The 24023-nt window shown below is 37.2% G+C and overlaps 1 protein-coding gene across 12 annotated transcripts in view; it reads right to left on the bottom strand.

The window, feature by feature from the left end:
* LOC145486842 (D(5)-like dopamine receptor) overlaps positions 1–24023 on the bottom strand; it is a 76460-nt gene that overhangs the window by 27069 nt on the left and 25368 nt on the right. For 6 of the 12 annotated variants that reach the window (XM_081465561.1, XM_081465560.1, XM_081465557.1 and 3 more), the window contains exon 3: positions 14584–14636. The gene's annotated coding sequence lies outside the window, so the exon portion shown is untranslated. The other 6 variants (XM_081465565.1, XM_081465558.1, XM_081465559.1 and 3 more) reach the window with 5 other exon arrangements.

Raw genomic sequence — 24023 nt, 5'->3', positions numbered from 1 at the left:
TAGATAATTGTTAAAATTGAAAACCATAATTTGGGAAATAACGATAGCAATGCTTATGGTCATGGAACTGAGCTGGGTCAACATAATATACTAAACTGGGCTATTTTGTAATTATCTACTCAATGCCTGAGCTTTAAAAGAAAGTGCTAAATGGTGTGATACCGACGTGTTAAGTCAAACTGCACAGACAAAGTTTTTCGTTCAATAAAGTTTGCTTTTGTGATCAGGTTAACCGATTTTTCGCAGAAGAGATTTTCATCGTTCCTATGCGTTTACACAGCCCTGCATTGCAAACTTTCATTCTCAGCCCATGTAAACAGTGCTGGACCGTCACGGTGTTGTTAGTAGTTACCTGCATCTCTTGCTTAACACCTTGAAGATTATGCAAAATAGTAAAGAAACATCTCATGTTTTTTTTTTACCTCACGATTCTCCAAATATGATCTTGATGCGAGAAAAGGAAAAAAAAAAGTTAAAGAGGGTGTGTGATTATTTTGCACTTGCATTCATTTTGCTCTGATTGATCTAGTCCGGTTTCCAGCTCAGTAAAAGTATAAACGTCGGTTGACATAAATCCAGTGTGCACAATTATTAGAGTAATGTATATAATTACAGACTTCTAGTATTAGACAGATGAATGTTGACTTGTAAGTTGACTAAGAGAAAATCTGTGGCAGGTCAGTGTGTGGAGTCAAAGAGGTTTATTGGAAGGACTGACCACGTTAGATTTTTGACATCGAGTGAAGAACTGCAATACAGATATTTGGATAGACTGTTTATATTAGGAAGGGCTCATGATGATGCAAGCAATATCTATCAAGTTATCATGCGCGTTAACTAAGTTAGTCACATCGAGACGGTGAGCAAGTAAAAACCATTTTTTCAGCCTCAATGGGTCAGTGACCGTGTGAAAATATTTCTCTTTGTTTTAAGGAATTAGACGAATTGAGTCAATTTTGTGCTGCATGATTGCAGGTTTAGCTTTATAACATCACTTGTGTGATAAAATAATTTGAATTTGATTCTGCCCCGAGCAGTGATAGGAATAATACACAGCATCGCAATTAATCAGCATTTAACACAACAAAACTAGGTAAAAAAAAAAAAAGAAAACACCTTAAGGTGTCAGTTACTGTAAAGGTTGCTGTTCAATTCTTAATCTCGCTGAAGCGAATCCGAGACAGTACAATACGCAAACTAGGTAACGACAAGCGATCAACGCGAATAACTTGATTGTCGATTTGTAAACTTTACAAAAGTTTGAAACCAACACCGGTAAGAACTGATATTGACGGTTTATCATTGCATTTTAAAACGAGTGCTGATGAACTAGGCAAGATCAACATTGGATGGTCGTGTAGTGGTGCAATTTACGTATGTTTTCTTAAAAGGCATCCATTGCGCTTTAGACCAGGAAAACACTTTTTCTCTTACCTTCTGCTCTCTGTGATAGTGGAAAAGTAGAATGTTAACCAACTGTTAGCCGCAATAACTTGTTTTGAATTTACGTAGCTCAGGATCAGTGTTTCTCTTACCAAAACAAGCGATCCACGATAAAAACATGGTCTTTTCGCACCGATGATTTTCAATGCAACGCGTGCAAACGTTCAATAATAGGTTAATTTAAGGGCACACCGTTGGTCTCTGCAGAAATCCGCCTCCATTAAAGTAATTAATCAATTCTTTTAAAAAACTAATCTGAAGCCAGAGGTACACACCTACACAACGCAAGGATTGAGCCATTAGGGACAGGGTCAGGTTTATAAATCACACCGAAGGTGTTAAATTGTTTGGTTAATGAAAGCTTTAAAAGTGTAGACAACCTATCAGAATTTAGCTGGCGTCCTTTGCTATACCATTAATGGTTGTCTTCATTTCGGCCTCTTTTTTACCAGGAAACGAAAAGTGTCTTGTAAAATTGATAACATCGATTACCTTTCAATTGCCCTGTCAAATTCGGCCGGACTTGTATATCATCAAAATGCATGCCGCCACAATTCATACACAGTCACAAAGGCGATATTAAAGGTGAAATTTTTCTTTGCTTGAACTAAAATTTTTAATGATTGTAATCATTTTTATGCTGATAAAGTGCTTTTAAACACTTCGAAAGCAATTGAACATTTACCAACCGTGTGCGTTTGCAGAGTTTTTCATTATCGTACAAAGGGTCGGCCCGCATTAAGAGAATCCTCAAAATTAAAATGTAAGGTTATAAAAATCACTGACATTGTTGCTTGTACCTTTAAAATGCCATCTGTCGGTATAAGAACTGAGTGATGTTTTGGCTGCAAAAAATCCTGCAATAGTGCAATTCTTTACTTCGATCATGTTGACTTCGTGTGAGAGAACCGTTATTTACCATGTTACGTTTCTTGCTGTTGCTTTTATTTCGTGAAATACGGTTAAAATTTGTTGTATGTACTTGTTATAATTTATAATTTACTTTTTCCTGATACACAAATCATACAATTTATCCCATTCTGCAAAATGATCACTGAAAGAAGTTAGCTCCAGCAAATCCCGAAATTGCCATCAGCAAATAAAACTCTGTAAAACAATTTCACGGCATGGGGTGCAATATCAGATACTGCTTGTACACACTTCACTCAACTCAGTTCTTCGACAGAGCGGAGTGGCGGATTGTTAGTTGGCGTCCAATCAGGTGTAAAACTGGTTTAAACTGGTTTAAATTTCCGGCAATGCAGTTGGACGCGTTAACTATTTCCTTGTTTAAAGTGTGTTTCAAAAGTGGAGTTCTGAAAATAAATGCATAATATGTATATGCGCTTTATGCGTAATAAAAGCATTTTTATATTCGTGTTTTGCAAGTGATAACAAACATAGTTAATTTAAGTGGATTCAGCCCTCGATCTCGGACGATAGCACTTTTCGTCGAACTTTATTGTCCTAGATCCCACACAAAAAGAACACGTGTTACAATTTTTTGCACTAGTTTTGGACGATTTTCATTTTAGAACTTAATTTATTATACCAAAAGCTTCTGGCTCCTATGTAGTGATGCTTTCATTTTATTATTCATTCGTTAAGTGGTTTTCTTCTCCATTTGAATATAAGTTGAAGAAGTATAAATTGATCCTCGGTAACGTAAAATATCGTCGAAAGTGAAGTCCTTATTTCTGAAAAGGGTTTATTCAATCCGTAAAAGCCCTATTTCAAATTAAATACATTTACAGTAAACCTTTTTTGAGCTCCGCGAAAAAAGCTTTTGATTTAGGGTCTTTTTTTTATAAACACGCTAGGCCATGTGTGTGTTGTCTGCTATGCTTACAGCGAGTGAACATTATTCAAGCTGTTCTTTACTCCTTTCGTGGCTTTAAGAGCTCGGAGACAGATTAACATTCCTTGAAATTATCATACATGAACTCCACGAAAGGGAAACCAGTTCCTTTTTAAGGAAGGTTTTGGTTGATAAGCTGTCTTGCTTTAGTTCACTTCTGTTGTCAAGTATGTTTATGTAATACCTACGTTTTGGAGTTTATAGCTTACAAAGAGTTGTCTTGATTACGTTATTATTTGTCGCTTTCAAAACCTGGCATTTTGGTACGCTCTTACCTGTATAAGCACCTTAAGTGTCGAAAACTCCAAATTCCTTCTAAAAGGCAGCATCAAAAGTTCTTGAAATGCAAATCCCTTCATATGGTTTTTACGAAATAATCCAAAAAACAAGGATTTTAACAAAAGCAAGCCCATTCTTTGCATCTGATTAATGTGATGCCGGATAATGCATTTCTTAGCTATGTGATTGGTTCACTGAATCGTGGCCGTTATAATCCTTCAAGTATTTTCGCTCACGCGATTGGTCTGAACCCGTCACGTGACTAAATGTGTCCAAGCTGAGACTGGGGAATACGTAATATTCCCCAATTTTCAAATCCCGCGTGTTGCGAAAAATGGCCGATCAATTTGGCTTTGAAAATATGCTCAAATATTTTTCTTTGGACACTATGTGTCCCTCGAAGGTCACAGTTTGATCGCTTGTCGGAACAGATGATGTCCGCGGACAAATGTATGTTCGCACGCTTTCCACAGGTTTCATTCAACTCAAAGTGAACCCAGCCTCACAAATGTTACCGCCTTTTCATACCATCACTTCGCTTTGACCAAGTCAATTGGAAATTTAATAAAGCAGTTATTCCATTCGCCCCCTTGGGTACACCATGATTAAAACAAACTACGGCGCTACGCGCCTCGTTCGCTCTCTATCATCTCGTGTCCAGTTCAGGCTCAGTAATAATTTTTAAATAAATGAAGACTGTGTTCCGAGAAAAGAGCTCCCGTAAAATGTTCCAGTGTGGCATTTTTATACTTACCTGACGAAACTTAAGCTGGAGTGAAAAAGTATTCAACCTACAATCAGTCAAAGAATTGTATGAAAGGTAACACCAGAATGCCATATATCCGTTCCCTTTTGTCCATAGAGTTGTTAATTTGAGACATTTGCTAAATGTTTTGAGTTCTTCAGCTGGCACACTCGCTGTTAATTCAAATAAATGGTTGCCAAATGAGGGACCTTGAAGGAGCCTTCTCCCACTCAGTTCTCAACGTAGACGACTGTTGGCGCCTTTTAATGCTCTCTAATGCACATTACACAAAGAGCTTCTCACTTTTCTAAAGCAATTTAATGAAGATATACCTATAATATTTTTCGATTTGAATTGTAAACGAGCTTTTAAGAAACGTTTGAAAAATAACACGTATATTGAAACGAGTTGCTGGGGGGATTGAAAACACGAAAAAAGGCCAACACGAAATGACTATAAAACAACAACGTATGGAAAACAAAGCGAACAAGGTCTTCATATAAATCTGTTTCAGAGGTAACTTTTTATCGATATGATGAGAATATGTTTCGTTTATAGACAGAGGAAAGGTGCAGGAGAAAAGACTTAAATTATAAAAGGCGAACTGGCGCCCTTCTCTTTCTTTCCTGGGGCTATAACATTGGGGCCGGGGGGGGGGGCGGGGGGAGTTAAGAGACTATTGACCCGGCAATCATGCAGAACCTGCTCCATGCAGAACGCCAGACTGATTATATGGTGTGACGAAAATTGTAAACGTTTCGTTGCATGAAGTTTGTGTTTGGAAAAGGAATGTACTTACGTACATAGCATAGCTGGTTTTCACGTGACGTCACTAAAATTCAAACAACCAAACTATTGATCTTCCTGCGATTTTACTTTAATGATGTATAAGAGCAGCTGAAAACTAATATTCATACAAATTTTCGCCCCGAATAGGTTCTTGGTTTTGTGATACACTACGCTTGAATTTCTAAGCTTTTGCGTGACGCGACATTTACATGACGGCCTAGAGAGCTGTCACGATGGTTAAAAAAGTGACTGATTTCGGGGAACTTGGCTATCTGGACAGTTCATGTCTTAGGAAAAGTACTATTTTAATGTTTTAGAGTTTCTCGAGGGATAAATTCACGCTTTTGTAGCAAAACTCAGTGACAGATGTTTCTGGTGGTTTCCGGCCGCCATGTTGGTGCCCATACGAATGGGCACCAGCATGGCGTCTCCATACAAATCTCTGTAAATTTGGGTAAAAAATTTCTTCGCATATCTCGTATAAGAAAAATTTCTGTGACCAGAATTTTGGCGAGAGTCTTTGCATATTTACCTTCTTTTATTTCCCAGATTCTGGACTTTATCTATTGACCGGTTTTGATTTTGATTTTGATCTATTTTGAATTGCGTGACACTGAAAACCAGCAATTGATAAATCGCGTTGTGCTGATATAATTTTCGTTACTACAATTAATCTATATTTGCGCTGTTTTTTGAAGTGATCCAAATTACAGAGGTTTGCTGTCAGTTTTCTTTTCAAAAATATTGAAGATGACACGCTTTTCGTAAATGTCAGTGACATTGTTTTGAAGAAGGCTACTTTAATAATGAATATCTGAAATGCAGCGCATAATGTTAAGTCCCATTTCCTTAGAATGTTTTTTTATTTCGCTCAGAATTTACTGCTTCCTTCCTCTATATAAAAGGCCATGTGTTAAATTTCAAAGTGCCCTTCGAAAATGTTTGATGAGCAGAAATAATGTGAGGTATTGGAAAGAAGATATGCTTGTTAAATTAGAAAGACCTGCCAGATGCCACTATTTATGGTAACTTCAATATCCTATACGTGCTTTACGCCAAAAAAGCGCTTCGACGTGTGGTTCACGCTTTAGTTATTTTAAGAAAACACGTGAAAAATGCTCCAATAAGAATTTAATGAAACGACAAATTTCATGGAAATTGTTCAAATAATTTTGTTCTTTTCACAGAAATTTTCACTCGCGAAACAGGAAAGAAAAAAAAAATTATTATGATAATTCAGAAAATTCAACTCAATCCCGAAATTGGCTTCATCATCCTTCTCTGTACATTGCGTACTCTTTGCATGGCCTACCATGCTTGGGGGAATTCAGTTTCCAATAATTTCAGTTTCTTTCCTTGGAAAATCAGAGCCCTCGTTTCCCCACGGGGTTAAGCTCCTGATATTAATTTTCCCTTTCTTCTTTAGAAACAGACCAACCAAGACCGGTTAATCACAAAGCACCTGATACACAACAAAATCTTGGCAGGTTGTTTTGCATTATGTCGACGCAGTCTTACTTTTCTCGCACCTTAGTCCATCTGACAAATTAATAGGGTTCAGTGAAAAACACTTTATTTGCGCCAGTTTAACACAACAGCCATTCGAAAGCGATCGCCAGAACGTAAGGTTTTTTTTTTTTTAGCAAATCGCCAACAACATCGCCAATTCGGTGTGAATTTTGAAAGTACCTCAAGGCACTTCAGTTTTATGTTGATTCTAGCGCTGATAAGTCACGGGAGAATTTTAATTTTGGCAAGCCAGCAAAATGGTTATATATAAACTTCTTGCTCAAAGTTTTACCAAATCAGATGATATATTTTCATTACACATCTTGAACATAAGATAGCATTTGCAGGAATGAATGAAACTTTTGAAAAGAGATCACCTGTGGGCCTCAACAGTAGCTGAAAGAGGTAAATAGCTGTATTATTACCACCGAATTTAGCTATCAGCTACTAAGGTCCAAGAAATTATTGCATCCGTGCTATTGTAAATTTATCCATTTAACCCTTGTTCTGTTACAAAAAATGAATTTAAGTGCACACTATAATGGTTTTGAATGATTTTTTTCGCATTATTTTTCAATCGGGAAAATTGCTTCTCTTAACTCTTCATGCAAGATGGATTTCCTTCCTATTCGAGGACTGATTTTAAAACTTGGACTCCGGTACGAAGGATTTTGAATTAGAAATAATTTAAATGCTTTTGTACGTGTAAAATATGATCACAAGATCGTGCTAGAGAGAAATGCTTGGACGAGCATCGGTAAAATGTGACGTATACAAATAAAAATTGGTTCCAGACTTTAGAAACCGCTTGCAGGAAAGGGTTTCAGTATATACTTTTTCTCGGTTTTTGATTTTGTCCTGTCTGATCTAAGTGTTGTTTTATAGTTGTAAAATTCTTAACTTACTTTGCTGACCGCGTGCGAGTGAATCAATAGACGTACTGCGGAAAAGAATTCTGAATCCTGCTCGCTGTCGGAATTACCTTGCAAACAGTTTCGGCAGACGTGTGCTGGTATTGCCATCGAAAGGAAAACACGCGCGCTATTTTCTAACACGTTATAGCTTGTGTAGTTGAGATTGCGTACGTGTGAACTCCGTCGCTAATTGCGTAAAAATTACTTATTCTGTGACAAGCTTCACAATGGAAAAATATTTACGAGGTGTTAGTTCTTTTCTCTGACTGGTTCAAAAAACGATTCTAACATAACTTAACCAATAGCTTTTCGGTAGATGGCATTTTGTCACATTTGCCAAATGTAACCTGAAGAAACTGAAATGAATTGTCAATTGGAGTTGTGCCCACGAAATTAGCATAAAGGTTTACCTCTGGGCTTCACCAGTCATATCATCACTTGAATCTGTTATCTGTTATTTTATTAAATGTCGCACTAGGCCGCCCTCGATATGTCATGATTTCTGAAGGCATGTGTCATCTTCTGTTTTTAGGAAATATGCTCTCTACAGGCCCTTTCTCAAGCTGACCTTCACAGCAATGCCAAAGCGATTTACTCAAACCAGTAATTGAGCAATAAAGCTTTGCGCGGATGGTAATTCGTGGATTGAAACCATGCCATAATTCATACAAAGTGAAAAACAACTCTTTATTTTGCAAATGAACAGGGTCTAACGAGACAGTAATTTGTATTATGATGGATCAGGAGCCATAATCGGGGACGGAGACCGTAAGCGCGCGCCATTTCAAGTATTGGGGTTGTCCCCATGATATGGGACAATAATTCTATTTTTAGAACAAATTGCGCCATCACCTGCGGCACACGCGCGTACATGCTGCGAGGATTTTTGCGGATGTCGCGCGGGGGAAATGGCGTCCGAAATTCCCGAAATGTTTCATGTTTTTGCCCCACAACTCAACGCGTTTACGTCTGTTGGAATTTTGCTTAAGTATTTTCGTCGTAAGCTGCTCCAGTTTGAGTGAAGTAAGACAGTGTCGAATTTAGGTATGTTCCGCTGTAAGCTTATATATATCGCTGACCAAGTTGTGTTCCGACTGATGCTTCTTTTACATGAGCTGTACATTACTCCACTTTAAATTTCACATATGTTGAAGATTAACAGCTTTTCCATTACACAGCGAAAAACTAACTGGATATATTTAGATATAGCAGAGCTCCAGGACTTCATAGTTTCATAGCTCCTCTTGCCACACGCTTGCGAGGAATTTGTCAGTCTATCGCGACCGAAAGGTAAAACACAATAATTGCTAGTTTGAGTTTCGCTTGAATTGTAAGCAAGGCTTGATGTTTCATCGAGGCTTAATAACTTTACGTCCGTAGATACTGCTCAGTTTTATTCGTGTAAAAATCCAGTAAATTCTCTGTTGTCGATGAATGAGAGCGCCCACCGATGCGTGTTTTGTACAGTCAGTAAACATGACAAATTGTATTTCCGCCGCACTTTCGTGTGAAAGCGTACATCGAACTCAAACAATAGCTCTATAGTTTTTAAATATGTTTAAGATTGATAAATGTTTGAGAACATATTAAAAGCTAAGCTGAAAATATGTGAATAGCGGAGAAACAATCAGCAAAGTTACGATGACGCTTTCCTTAATCGACTTGGAATAACGATTTCGATTTTGTTGATCGAGTTATCAAAACTCCTTGTCTATTTTCATTTCCGCAGTGTAAAACTTCACTATGCTTCAGTGTTGAAGAAACACACATGATGTCAGTAGCCTTTTTTGCATTCGTGAAATTTGTTGCAGCATCTCAGCACTAAAGATAACGAAAGAAATCTTTGTCAAGATTTGTTGACAATTGAAAACACCGACTCGGACTTGAAAGTGCACGAGCTGCACTATGCAAATGAGCTAATTGTACGCGTCAGACTTTCCTTTCAAAAACCTTTGCAAACTCACCAAACAAGCAGAGACAATAAGAAACCATCAAAACAGGTTTTGGTTATGATTAAACATTGTCTGAGAAACTCACAAATTAACTCGATACCAGAGTAGAGAGTTTTCTTGCTATATTCTTAAGCATACGCGTAAGCTTACAACTAGCGTGAGCAGATCTTATTATTCATTCCCAGCGCGAGATTGAAGTCTTGTTTTCGACCCTGAAAAACCCACCTTTTCCGTTAGCTCAGAGCATAAAACTACATATAAGCGCCCTGGTTCGTATTCCCTGCCTTATTCCCTGCCATCGCTGTGAAAAATACGCAAGAGAATCTCTCAACTCTCACCATTTGATCACGCAACGTGACAACATCCACGCGAGAGCCCCTGACATGTGCGTGAATCCGCGCGGATATATGACGTCAGGATGGCGCAATTTGTTCTAAAAATAGAAGAATTGTCCCATATCATAGGTGCGCGCGAACCCGAGACTTACGGTCTCCGTCCCTGATTATGGCTCCTGGATGGATTTTTAGAGAAAAATGAAAGGGATTTTATGCATCAGTTGTATTCAAGAAATTGTTTCAAGATAAATTTGTAGTAAGTAAAAGCTAATACCAACTCGGTAAAATAATTCAAGGAGGCAATCACAGGGTTCGTCACAAGTAAGGTTCGTATGACAACCTTGCAAAAACAATTAGTCAGTCAATCAACTTAAGTTATCCTGGCTAAAATTTGTGGGGTCGTGTGTAACTAAAAAATTAAAAAAATTAAAATAACATAAAGAAAAGGAATGTTTCGAAGTAAAATTCCTAGAATACGTTAAAAACTAAAAGATTACAATGTTCACTACTAAAATACCTGCAAACCATCGCAGGTGATGCAACCCCCAGCATCAAATTCGCCAGTACCTATTTTCACACCTGGTTTGAGAGAGGCACCGCGAGAATAGTGTTTTGCCCAAGAACACAACACAATGACCCCGGCCAGGGCTTAAAGTGCCACTATGACCAAATTCTCCACACCCATTTTTTTACATTTTCGCACACAATAGGACTTTCCTAGATTTTTTTGCCAAATTTCAATCTATTACGAACATTAGAGCTCATGTCGTTTGGACCTTTATTAGCACAGCAATTCGCATAAAGAGTAACAAAAACTTTGGCTCATATATTCGTGCAATTTTTTACATTAATTGTTATCATAATTTCAACCCGTGCGGTATTTTTGAGAAAATGACGTCATTTTCTCAAATTTTCAACCAAGACTTGGAACAAGGAAAATTAATGGCGGCCGTAAATTCTCGGAAATTAAGGTCCAAAAACCACGAGTTTTAATGTTCGTAGAAAATTGAAATTTGGCGAGATATCTAGGAAAGACCTAATGTGTACGAAAACGTAAAGAAATGGATATCGAGAATTTCATCATAGTGGCACTTTAAACCCGAACCACTCGCTCCGGTATCCATGAGGCCACTTCGCCTCCACACTCTATTTGTACGCGGGTAACTCACACACGCCATCACTTCCAAAATATAAAACCAAGTTGCACTGAAACGCCAAACTCCTTCCGATATTAACAGCCCCTCCCCTTTCCCGTCGATAATAAGTCCTTCAGAAAATAAGCCGACCGAAAAAGTGTTTGAGCAAATATAAGTTCAAGACTCACTATGGGAATTTTACGTTTTTTTCTTAAACTTAACTGTACGACTTTTTTTTAAACTATCATGATACTTAGCACAGACAAAACCAAAAGCAACTTATTGCTTTCGAGGGTCGATTTTTGGTTCATTAAATTTATTCAGCTTCTATTTCTTGCCTTTGCTATTAATGGTATACGTGGAAGATTTTAAAGGACGTTTCTTTCTGCAGAATGTTGAATACATACACGGTTTTCTTGTATTTTACGAGTACCATGTAATAGATTACAATATTTAGAGAGCAAGCCGCATCAGCCTTAACTGCCTTTCATGCAGGTCCTCTATCCTGGTCGAGTTGGAATTTGGAGATGTTGGTTTTTTCTGGCGGGAGGAAAACCGGAGAACCCGGAGAAAAACCCTCGGAGCAAGGGGAGAACCAATAATAAACTCAACTCAGATATGGCACCGGGCCGGAATTGAACTTGGTGGGAGGCGAGCACTCTCACCACTGCGCCATCCGTGCTCCCCAATGCTGTCAATGATTTAAAAAACATCTTGTTTAGCTGGTGTTTCTTTGAATTAACAATAACCCATTAAAAAATGGTCTTGTTTATTATATAATACTGTTTAAATTCCGTTGTGAAATGGTGTTTCCGAAGAGAATTTGAACATTACGTTATGATAGAACATGCTTTGAAACGATGTTTGTCGAAAGCTTCTGTTTCGTTTGTAGTAATTCATTAAAGATACACCTCTTTATTTATACCAATTTTCCTATAAAAAGCTGTAAATAATTCGATTTAAAAATTCTGCTATGAAATATGCAGTGCGCCCTCCTGAGAATACATTGCATTTAATTGCCATTGCCCTTCTCAAGAAAGATTACTTTCATTTGTATTCAGAAACACAACTTTTTGATATTGTATCTCAGCTGATACATATCACACTGACTGGAAGCGTACGTTGTTTTTGTTCATTTGTATGCACCCTTTGTCAGTAATCCCGGCGGCTTCTTTGAATGTCTTAGCTCGTAACACGAAATGTTAAACTATTAAATCCCTTTTTGCACCAAAAAAAAATGGCAAATTGAATTAACACACTCAGAAAATATGACTATTTCCCAGTTAAAATTTTGTAGAAAAACTCAGAATGAAATTATTCCGTTTAGGGCTAACCAACGTTTCAAATACGCCAATAGGAGGGCAGATGTTGTTTGCGTACTTTCTTGGTTTCTTTTTCTTTTTGAAAACTAACTTGACTTCGCAAAAACATGGATGCATACGTGTCTTGGTGTGTAACAATGACCATCTTGCCTTGTGTAAGAAATAAGATATTAGTTTCTAAATCATAGATTACGTGGATACTAGACATAATTTGTAATTTTGTGTCATTAATTCAAACTCATGTTGTATTTCTTGAGGAAACCTTTGCCTTAAAAGAAACTAAAGTTTTCAGAGAGAAAAGTTTTGTTGATGAAAAATGTCGGCTTTCTAAGCTTTTTAGGAAAACATGTCTTTGCCCTTATCACTCACTGGACAAAATGCCAGTTCAAAATGTTACTACCGACGTAAGGAAAGGTCGCATAAGCAAAGTTTAACTAGTTTAACACTAACGTAAATCAAAATAACCTAAGACACAAAGATCTCAAAATCTAACCTTCAGTTTAGAAGTCTAAAGTAGTGTATACATGTCCCTTTCTCGCATCAACCACGTTTAGCTTACCTGACTCGTGTTCCTATCCGTGTATAGTACAAAACATTAAACTTACATCCCACTGTGTTTGATTTCCAATTTGTTAACAGGAGGCTGTTAAGATTATTTTGTTCACAAAGCGTTGTCATGCTCACCGAAAATACAGTAGTTGTACAGCTACTATGGCAACAGATTGAAGTTACTCACAATTAGTAGGTTATCAACAGTTAGAACTTCGTATTGTTTCTCCTCCTCTTCAAAAAGGGGATAGTTTAATCCTGCGGGTCCCAATAGTTATCAAATTCTGTACTCTTCTAGCTATATTAATAAAATACAGCAGAAGACAGCTGACAATTACCAAAGAACACTATTAATTTTTAAGGGTATGTTTTTGACGTTTTCTTTCAAGGGCGAAACTTTTGTCACAAGACAAACTGACAAAATCAAAGCAAACAAGTAGTACTTTTGACATTAAATAGTAAACTACTCCAATTTGTACCATGACTACTTTGTCTTCAGCAGTGGTCTACTGAGCAAGAAATACGACAAGAATCTTGTGGACTGGTTTGATTTCTTCTGCAGACTACTTCAGGTAATGTAACAAGATTGTACAAGATAACTCATTTTGTTACTTTCTCTGGTGGCACTGATGTATTTCATATGTTTCCATAATGGTGTAAACAACAAAGAAATAGCTCAAAACATTAACAGGACGTGACATAAATCGTTCGTGCAAAAGTACAGTTTTGCTGATGGCAGATTTAACATTAAGTGTGAATCACCATGGACAATAGGTCTTTACATCTAGGAACTCACAGGGCCGTTGTAAAGCAAACTTCTTTAGAAACCTAATTTGAACACGTATCTCTTCCATGACGCAAGTTCCGTCAAGTATGGCATCGCTTATTCAAGCGTATACGTTTCAGTTTGACTTATTTCAATAATTAATGTAAAAACACACTCTTGCAGCGTTCATAATGCTTTCGGAAATGACCACTGTAGTGTAAAAGAAAGATAAAGAATAGAACAAAGAATGGAACAAAGAATAGAAATAGCCGTCCACGGCTTGGTTGCCTGTCAAAATTGTCAAGTGTCTCCGTTGCAATGATTGTGACCAATTTTCTCTTAGCAATCTCGATGCATTTTCAAGCAGGTATCAAGCAGGTTGGTAATGGGAAGAAATTTGATAATCATCATCTAGTGAATCAGTACAACCTAACTTATAGTTACTATAACTGACATTGTAATAGACGAATGCTAGTCGGGAAAGACAATTTATATTTTAATCATAAGAATGTTAGATTAGTTTTTCAAGTGAAAAAGACAGAGTTTCTTATTAACATACACGCTGACTTTTCGCAACTGCTTCCTTTGAACTCGATTTTTAAAACTTAGGTTAATATAGCGACCAGTTTTTCATTTCTATTTTCGGGCCTTTCCATTTCTTAGTTACTGTAAACATTTGACAGGAAAATTTGCTATGCTCTGTAGGTTATGTTACTCGTCACTCAGCAGACAATAGCGAATAAATGAATCCTACATGTAGATATCGTGTAAAACTAACCTGAAATTGTACAGTTTTCTTTGTTAAACAAATCAGTTAATCTAAAAGGTTTTTAAGAATCTTTTCATGGCCGTAGTGTCAATGCGTAAAAGCCAGGCAATACTCATTTTCCGGTGTAAATTCTTTGAAGAATTACGACGAGCCATCTCGCGGCTGCTGTTGTGCTCGTGGCATCCTTTACCTGTCTTTACAAGCGAAATCCACTTACCTCGCTAAAGGTTTTCACTGTAGCACTTCACCACCATTGGACGGTCTTTTCTCCTGTTAAAAGAGAAGCGTATTTTGTATAAATTCACAAAATCATTGAGAACGACATTAGAGACCTTAAGATTGGATAGGTGGACACATTCTTAATCGGTTACTGAACTCGAAAATAGCTTGCAACTATACCTCGATTATTGATAGTGTTTCTTTCCTAATGTTTCTTTATAAATGAAAGCAAAACTGTATAGTCGAATTTGATTTCCATAACAACTTATACATAGTGTCTTGATTGCTCTCGTATGCTCAGCTGGTAAAGGTTGACACTTTAGCTACTTCGCTATCAATAACCCTGGTAAGACAGATAGCAACTGATCGATATCATGCATCGAGTTTTGCTGACAATGACTATCATGCATTTCTCAGCAGTCCGCTTTGTTTGGAAGCTACAGCTACCGCATGTACCGCTTACACGAAGCTGTCATCGAGACACCATTTTTACCCATTTTCCAAGAAACGAACGATTCATTTTAAATGGAGATATTAGTTTGATGCAGGATATTTCTTATCGAGGTTTTGTCCTATGAAGATCAATCTATACTTCACTCCTATTAGAATTGAGTACTTATGTTTTCGCTCACTATTTTCCCTGATATTGTACATGAGGATAGCTCGATAAAGCAAGAAGAAAGTTGCGACAAAATTGAATCCAGTAAAATTCAGAAATATCGAAATCCTGTAGTCGTAGAGCTAGATTTAGAGGTGGGTTCCTTCTTTTCAAACATCCGTTCAAAAGTATTGATCATAAGCACTATAGTCTCCAAGGGTGCAAATATAATGTTAGAATTTCTCCTAATTGCTAAGTATAGGTAAGTTAAATGAATTATAAAAATACCATCGACTGTAAAATCTTTATCACAGAGTGCGCAGTTTCATTTAGATCAAAGAGTTCTACTAGTAAGGACGAGTTACATCGCCATTCAACACCAGTTTTGATTGCGAAAGTCTAGGTCCACTTGAAAACGAATTGGCAACGTTGAAGGTCGGCGACCTCCGTCAGAGTTCCACAAATTCGACTTACTCATTGCTATGTCTCAGTCGATGAGTAGAATATTTTAAATTTAGCTCTAGGGTTACTCAAAGAACGATTCTCAACTGCAAAGATTAAGTCAAGTGTATGCAGATTCTATAAAATCTGCGGTGATAAACAACTAATAGTATAATATCGTCACCAAGTTATCTCGTTGTCCGATACGTTTCCCCGGCACTAATATCCTCTTATCATTTCACACGTATTTACACCGTAACGTTCTTCGCATTATCTCAAATATCACTGGCAAGACTGCTATTTAAGCCATCAAACTTACCGCAAAGTGTAGTTGATAAATTTGACCGGTAAAGGGTGCTTCAATTCATTCGTAGCACTTTGTCTGGCAAGAATGCAGGCACGTAATTCCCAAAGAAATCTTGTAACTTGAGGTGCATTTTCGAGTTAATCATGTTACGTCAATATTTGTTTTACAAAGAAAAAACAAGCGTTAATCGCTTTATGTTTGTACAACGCAAGATATCTGTGTGCAAATAAACACAGCAGGCAGGGCGATAATCAGTATTGTTAGTGTTTGTAATCATAACGTGTGCGAAATCTTTATTACTCATGCTGCTCATACACTCAAATTAACTGCTATGATATATTCTGCGATTCGGTATGTGTATAAAAATTACGAACACCGTCGTGAAGTCTACAACTAGATTGTCTCATTTCAGGGAATGCGAAATACGCGCCAATAAGTACCTGTAAGCTGACTCGAAGCAAATGGAAATGTCAGGTGATGTGAAAGTCACAGGGATGTTTACTGACCCTTCGCTTTGACCGGATGAAAATTCTACGATTTGTTTTCGTAGAAATCGAATATTTTAATTAAAGGAATCAATTATTTTACTATTAACTGATTACATTAGAGATATTCATCAAAGTTTGTAGGGCAGATACCGCAATTCAAATCACAAGAATACCAAGTGTTAGGTGGTGACTCAACTCTTTATTTCATAAGTGACCAAAACCTACTTACTCCTTTCAAAATGTCCAAATGGACAGGTATTGAGAATAAAGAAAATCATCTCGATGTAACAATGCAGAATTAGAGACACTTGTGGTTAGGGAAATTAATATTTGCTATCATTGTTACACTAACAGCTGCCACAATAACATTCTGTGCCGGGATCTCCAATTGAGCAAGAGCAAAGGCAAACCGAGGCACTTGCCTCGATCATTTTGTACGTTTTTGTTGTTTTTAATCATCATAAGCACCCGTAATACCTAGAAAGAGAATTAAACCAAGGATATTGCCTCAGTCATAATTTTTCAGTCATAGTCGTTTCTGGCTACGGCCCCGACTTTCATATATAACCTTGAATTTATTATTTTGCGCAGCTTATGGTATAGTATATTTTGAGCTCAGGAGCCAACGACGGTGCGAGTAACACTCACTATTTTTAATTACTGTTGAGGTGAATAGTGGATGCTTACTCCGCCACGAATATTACATTATGTCAGCACCGTACTGTCAAACTGATGATTACATCTTTTAAGGTTACTGTAGACCTTCAGGGGTATCTTTCAGAAAATCTTTCGCAGTTGCGTCGCTTTTCACGAAACTGCAGAAAAGCTAATAAGACGTAGAATCACAAGAAATAATTATTTTAAACATATGGTCAATTGGTTAGCGAGCGCAAACCTTCAAACGAAAAACTGACAGTGTTTACTTAACTGAATTACCTGCCTTGGCGTTCACGCATAGGACCAAACAAACTGCACAATGTCAATCAGCAGGACTGCAAAAGTGCGCGAGGCTAGTCAGCTGGTTTAATCAAAATATAGTTTCACGAAAACTGTTTTCAAAGCATTTTTTGTACGGTTCTCCGTTATTCAATGGGGCTACCTTGTCTGTACAATGACTGAATGAGCGAGTGAATAATTTATTGTTGTTGCACAAGCGTGCGACTCATACATATTTACTAGTAGGAAATGAACTGAAGATTTCTTTATATATCATACCTCAAAGTCTTTCCTGTCTATCGGTAGGACAACCAGCCTGAAACTGATCAAAAGCGAGCCGGGTCTAGTAATCTTGCTGGTATAAATATTGACATTTCATTATCAAGGAAAATTACGCAGCTTTGTTTTCACAATTTACATGTATCTATAAGGATTAATTTTGAGCTCTTTGTTATCTAAAGTTTGTCTGCTTAAAAAACTAGTTCGTAGAAAAGGATAAATATTTTATCCCATGTTGATAAGATAGTGTTTTTCTACACTATTTGCTTCATTAGCATAAGCGTTCCTGATTTTAACACTTGATATTGAAAGGGCATAGCACGATTGACTGTCCAAAGAAATTTAAGCTACATGCATTACAACATCAGTTTTTGTGTGACGGCATGTGTTATGAAAAGTGGCTAATCTTAATCCGTTTCCATCTATCTCATTCGTAGTCATCCTTATAACATGAGCGGTTTTCACTTGAGTGTCGGAGGTACTTCGTATTTGCATTTCTACGCTAAGCGATTGGCTCAAGAAATTCGCTCCACTCTGTCGTCCAATCAGAAGAAAACACTAAACCAATTTTGACTCGTTTTCCCGAGCTTCCTGTCAGCCACAAGTATTTGCTTCCAGTTTGGATTGGTTTACTTGATTGTCTGTGTAATTTATGGTTGCCCAGAGTGATAAGACTGATTACTTTGGTCTTGGTGTTACGACAGTTTATTATCACTCACTCGGTTTTTTTAATTGCTTCTGTGGTGTTTATTATTCGACCCTAAGAAGAACTACTTTGAGGTTCCCTTCAATTTTAAAGTGAATAAGAAAACCATTTGAAATATCGTGACATTACTCTTTTGAAACTCAAACTTTTTCAAAGAGTGTATGGGCCACCCAGAAATTTTGCGGTTTTTGAAAACTAGTATCTCTTTCAATAATCTACCCCAGGAGCAATAGATTCTGAGTCCACAAATTCCTTATTTCCTCAAGCTCTTAGGTATGATGAGTGCATGATGCGTTATATACGTAAAGTTATGCTAATGAGGCAAAACGTAAACAGTGATGTCAGCAAAGATTCGCACCGGCCTACTCACACTTCACAGACATGGTAGGGAAAAGAATTCCTTAAATTAAAAGAAAAAAAATTCTACCTTATGACTTTGACGGTTAGGGAAATAAAACAAAATAGTTCACTTATCCGTGCCGTAATCGTCTGTGATTTCTCCTTTGTTTGTATTTCATCCAAGTTGCTGCTGTAGTCAAGTAAATACATGATATATATCTGGTACGATCTTCTTGTTACATGATTGCTTGACAGCGCATCAATGTAATAAGCCACGTTCGATAGATCAATATTCTAACATGGCTCCGAGGCTTTCAGGACAAACATCTATATTTGGTGTTGTTTTCTTTGTATCCAAGTCTCTTTTGGAAATTGAGAGACAAAAGACACTTAATTTACAAGTTAGACCCGAAAGCCAAACGTGGCCTATCGGTAGAATTTTAACTTTGATTAATACAGGCAATTACGGTCTGTTCTTCCTTTTTACATTTTGTGGAGATATTTTCGTTTCCTCAGTATTGCATTGCGCATGCCTACTGCGCATAATTTCACGCGTGATATGTGCGCGCATTAAAAAATGCCGGCTTTTTCTTTACGGCTGGACCTCGCCATAGAGGTAAATCGTCATTTTCTCGAAAACGAGTACGGTGACCTATCATTTTTTTCTGTTGTTTTGAATCGAGTAATAAATTTCTTTATGTAAAATAAATATGGACCAATTCTCAGTGTAGAACAAGGAACAATCGTCGGAAACGTGAATTTAGCAAGCAATCGTGACTGTAATCATGGTGCTATTATAAGGATTTATTGGGTATAAACAAGGCGCTGTTGCTCCTAAACGAACTCGGGAACCCCTCATTTTTATTTCAAAATTTAAGTTCCTATAATATAAACAATCAAGAGGAAAAGTTTGACAAAAATCTCAGTGCAGGTTCTATTTCAGTGGAATGACCTTAAGCAACAACCTAAGCCGAAAAGTCAAAAGGTACAGATTATGTGGCTCCTGGAAAAAGTAAGGAAAATGAAAAAAAAAACTATATATATATATATATATATATATATATATATATATATATATATAACTAACTAACTAACTAACTAACTAACTAACTAACTAACTAACTAACTAACTAACTAACTAACTAACTAACTAACTAACTAACTGCAGACAGTACTGTTTCGGCCTTCTGGGCCTCATCAGTGCAGTGCTGAAGACAAGGATGGAGGCTAAGCTTAAAAAGCCGCCCCAAATACTACACATGTGGTAGTATCTAAGCCATTACCAGAGTGCTCAAACTAGCGAGCTAGTGAGCATACGCAATTGCAACAGTAACGACTCATCCCAGTAGAGTGCTCAAACTGGACATGAAAGCAGAGCTTTGTATGCCAGCGAGCTATATATATATATATATATTTAGAATCCAGCAAATATTTTCGCTCACGCGCGATTGGTCTAAACACGTTACCTGACGGAATATTCCCCAGCTAAAACTGGGGAATATCCGAGAATATTCCCCAATTTTCAAAACTGCGCGTGTTGCGAAGAAGATTTGAAGGATAATAAAGACAACAGCCTCCATTTGGAGCGAAAATATGCTCGAATATTTGTCCTTGGACATTATCTGTTCCTCGAAGTTCACAGTTTTCCGCGAGCTACGCTCTCGGAAAACTGTTCGCTTCTCGGAACAGACAATGTCCGCAGAAAAAAATTCTAGCATATTTTTGCGCCTAATGGAGGCTATTGTTTATATATATCCGAGCAGTTTGTGTTGCAGAGCGGAGTTTCTCTGCCGACCTAAACAGATATTATTATTCCTTTCTATGCATTTTTGCTTATATGGACTTATTATAAGGATAGCTCTGTGAGCAGGCAAGATGAACCAAATCCTGCGCTGTGATTGGCTACCCGAGCGGGCAAGATGGTGCTGTCTTGCCCGCTTGGGATTACCCGCTCTATCCCGCGAAAAAAGTCTTCTTTTTCCATACAATAAATGCTTTATTGACCAAGCTTGTTCGGTCAAGATGGCTGAATATTGACCTCGTTCTTTTTTGTGTGTGTTTATGGACCTCGACTCCGTCTCGCTCCATAAATACGCATGAAAAGAACTTGGCCAATATCCAGCCATTTTGCCCTCACGCTTGGTCAATAACCCATATATATTGCCTAGCTCCCAGGAGCTAGCTTCCTACCAGTGTGTCATGGGTTCGACTCCTGTGATGAATAAAACAGGAATTTTTTTTTTCTGAGAAGCTATTGTCACAGGCTGGTTAACATATTTACATATTTCCTATGACTTTCTTGTGAACGTTATGTAACTGAACCTAATTCGACGCCCATTTACTAAACGGAGGGAATTTTATTATCAAGTTTCTTTCCATAAAATTCCCTAAGAAAAATCTTTCCCCCGGTATCACGGCAATCTGAATATTAATTTCAGGAATGAATTTGAAGAAAATTCTTATGTACTTCTTGTCATGTTCGCGCCATTTTTAAAGTACGCGAACTGTTTCACACAGTACTGTCAATCAGACATGCAACGAGAAAAAAAAAAAAAAAAAAACAATCAACCAAGGGATATTTTCCTGGTGTACCATCGACAAAAGAAGGGTAATTAGGTTATGCAATCAGTCAGCGAGCAAAAGTAGTATTTCGTGCTTGTAACTGAGCTGAACAATTGCTTGATGAATAGATATACAAGCGTCGAAAAAACATATTTTACGAAACAAATTATGATGTTACTCTGACTATAAGACAAACAACCCCCAGGTGTGTTTGATAAAAAAAAAAAAGAATCAGGAACAGATCTGCATGAATGCTCTTGCATAAACAGGCTGCACTTTGCTTCAATATCTTTTTCCGGATCTCCCACGCATTTCTGTCGGGGGTTTAAACTCTTGTTGTGTTTCGGAATATGAATTCAATGAACAAAGAGTTTCATTCTCTGTATTTGCTCGAAGAATGATGAATATCTCCGCTTACAATATATATGTATTTCTAGATTATAGTTTTAGACCGTAGTTTTCGTACAAACACATCTCACAGATAAACATTTGTCCACTGATTCACTGATTAAGTCAGAGAATAATCGACGAATATTTAATCAACACAATTAATGTCGCGCTTTTTCCTTATAGCATTTCATAAATACAATTTTAACTTTTTTTTAACTATTTGGATATTGCAAAAATGAGCAAGGTGAAAACAAATGAGCTATTTAGTTATCTATATGAACCACTCTTTAAGAATGAATGACTGAAACAAATAACGTACTATCTTTTACTTCAAATTTTGACTTTAGAATTGAAATCAGCTTTGCTTTTCAGGGTTTGGCAGCGATAACCGATCACCCATCTAAGATTTGCAAATTTTAGTCTTTGCTAGAGATACTTTTTCTCTGCTATAAGATCTCCAGCTGAGCCGTAACCTAAACATGCGGCTTGTTATTTCTTTTTGCCGCTACAAAGATCACTATTAACTACACCTATGTAATTATGATGCTTTTCGAGCGAACGCTGCCTTAGTTGGCGGCCTTTTTGGTCTTTTAAACGAACTAAATGTTTCGTGAAGTTTGCCCATGTTAGCTTTCAATGTTTATCTTACATTTAGTGCGAAATTACAACCTCATTAGCATTTTCAATGGAATTGTTGCATTTTTAGGGAGATTGCATGAAATATTCTCATGAACAAAATTGCAGTTATGGCGATTTTTTTTCTACATCCCTCCTAGCTGATGTTTTGCTTCGTTTTATTTGAAAGTGAATATTATCACTCCTTAGTTGATGAGCTGCACACGAAGCGAAAGGTTATCAGGTTTTTTTTTTTTTTTTTTTAAACACGGCTTAACTCTGCGAATGTACGAAAGTGTTTCTGGCTCCACGAACAAAAAGCTTCCTTTTAGCTAAAACAAAGATGAAACACTGTGTGGAATGAAGAACACATTTTCTTCCGACTGACTGCTCCTGAAAAGCTTCAATTTTAATAAAGAGCTACATTGGTTTACGTCGCGCAGTGTACATTTTTTAAGCAAAAGCTCTTTACTTGTAAATATATCCTTTCTTTTTATGCATATTAGTACAAGTAAAACATTCTTGTCTTTCTTATCTAGGATAAAAGGATTGACTTACATACAGAGGTCAAACGTAGCACGCCTAGTCTTTGAAAAGCTTGAATCAGTCGTCAAGACAAAGCAGTTTGCTCGACAGTAGATAACGATCGCCCGTGATTTCCCGTGATGAAGCTCAGCGCATTTGAGCTAAAAGCGTTCAATCTCGAGATCAGCGCGAAGTTAACTGATTTCCTCAATTTTACGAAAAGCCTTTATAGATTAGTGCAGTTTTTGCGCGTGCGTATCGAACATCTTTATCTGTCGTTAACGAATCAGAGGTACTGTCCAGGGACAAATCTTCGCAAATGGTGATGTGGTCATCTAAATGAAAGGCCAGCGAAAAATGAACCAAGTTTTCCTATTTCTAACACGCAAAAACAATTTTTTTTCGCAAACTCAACTCGCTAGATCAGTTGTGCTTGGTGTAATTTTCCTTTTCTCATTTTCCCTAATAGTCTATAAAAACGGTTATGACGTCAACAGTCATATTATACAATTGTTGCCTAAATATGTATTTACATAGACTAATGGGAACACTTGAGTGAGTTTTAAATAGCAGTGGAGCTCAAAGTTGCTATAGTAGTTCTCCCGCACTGAGTCCTTATATTTGCCACAAGCCTGTTTTGGAAACATACGGCACCGTCGTATTCTCTCGTCCGTGTTCCTCGATACAGACCATAGCGAGCGCTCTGTTATTTATGACGAAAGAACCGCTTTGATAAATGTTTATTTTTACTGCTTCTTTTTGGACTGCCATTATGTCGGTTTACCAAAGCGGTATACCGATTAAACACGGTATTTTAAGCTCCTTAGGGTTTTTATTTTGAAAGCCTTTTAAATTTCCGAAATTTTCCTTCCTTAATAATTTGACTAACGAATATGTCGTGTTTTGACTTCAAAATGTGGCCAGAGTTTGTTACTTTGTGAAGTTCTGGAATTTTTATGCTATGTCTTGCGTTTTCGTGCGAGCTTATGAATTTTGCAGGATTGAAAACACTCTTCAGATAAGTTAGATAAAATTAATAGATACTAATATAATTGACGGACAGTCTAGTAGGGACAATTTGTAGACAATTTATAGACTCTAGGGTGGCACGGTGTTTGCTGAAGCAACTTGGTGTTTTAACCATTTGTATGATTCTTTCGGTCAATATATTTTATATGATTTGACATATACTAGCTTGGCATCTTGGCAATTGATGGAATAGTCCATTAGGCCTTGCTTGTGTTGTTGTCTG

Source organism: Orbicella franksi, chromosome 5 (assembly GCF_964199315.1).
Source record: "Orbicella franksi chromosome 5, jaOrbFran1.1, whole genome shotgun sequence".
Classification (NCBI taxonomy): domain Eukaryota; kingdom Metazoa; phylum Cnidaria; class Anthozoa; order Scleractinia; family Merulinidae; genus Orbicella; species Orbicella franksi.
This window is presented reverse-complemented; position numbering and strand designations above follow the sequence as displayed.